Below are 952 nucleotides of genomic sequence, written 5' to 3' on the forward strand. Positions count from 1 at the left end.
TTTTTCACTAAGCATTGCCTTCTCTGCATAGACACGAGTCTGCCTTAATATTGGTCCGAAAGAAGGCGTCTTAAACTCTGAAACCTTCTTCAGTTTCCGAGCACACATCAAATGCTGATCTCATGTTTGTGAACGCCCCGCAGCTTTAGGTTTGCTGATGAATTAGCTGTTGTGTCTTGTTATTGGCTAGTAAATTGCTGGTTACTGTGTGTTTGTCAGGTTAATTAGCAGCTGGTGTGTTGGTGTCTGGCGGCCTGCGAGTGTTTGTTAGCTGAAGATGCCCACAGGGAAATTTACACGCTCCCTTCGGCTGCTGTTTTTCTTTTCTGTACGCAAAAATACAATGTCTGTAGAATCTGTCTGTTCCCTCTGGCAGAAGTCTGCTGTGTCTTTAAACGAATGCTAACAATACGGCTAATGTGAGTACATGGAAATGTAATGATTTGCAATAGGAAGAGCAATAATAACACTCACATATAATTACCAAGAATATGATTATAGCTACACTAGATAGATTTCACGTTTTTGGTTTGTACATGTAAACTGCTATATATATATATACAGGTGCCTCTCAAAAAATTAGAATATCGTGAAAAAGTTCTTTTTTTGTAACTTGTTTCAAAAAGTGAAACTTTCATATATTCTAGATTCATTACATGTAAAGTAAAACATTTCAAAAGTTTTTTTGTTTTAATTTTGATGAGTAGAGCTTACAGCTCATGAACGTAAAAAATCCAGTATCTCAAAATATTAGAATATTACCTAAGATCAATCAAAAAAAGGATTTGCAAAACAGAAAAGTTCAGTGTTCTTTAAAGTATGTTGATTTATGCATTAGCACAAACTCCAGCATCAGTGAGGTGTGGCATGGAAGCGATCAGCCTGTGGCACTGCTGAGGCACTATTGAGCCTTCAGCTCGTCTGTATTGTTGGATCGACTGTTTCTCATCTT

At 37.3% G+C, this 952-nt stretch overlaps 1 long non-coding RNA gene across 1 annotated transcript in view; it reads left to right on the forward strand.

Moving 5' to 3' along the window:
• The first annotated feature begins 248 nt into the window (after nucleotides 1-248).
• Nucleotides 249-952, forward strand: part of LOC107748418 (uncharacterized) — a 6,098-nt gene continuing 5,394 nt past the window's right edge. Inside the window, exon 1 of the long non-coding RNA XR_001640929.1 lies at nucleotides 249-419. This is a non-coding gene — a long non-coding RNA (uncharacterized LOC107748418). The remainder of the gene's footprint in view (nucleotides 420-952) is intronic.

The sequence above is a fragment of the Sinocyclocheilus rhinocerous genome, unplaced genomic scaffold (assembly GCF_001515625.1).
Source record: "Sinocyclocheilus rhinocerous isolate Xijiao unplaced genomic scaffold, SAMN03320098_v1.1 scaffold522, whole genome shotgun sequence".
Taxonomy (NCBI): Eukaryota; Metazoa; Chordata; class Actinopteri; order Cypriniformes; family Cyprinidae; genus Sinocyclocheilus; species Sinocyclocheilus rhinocerous.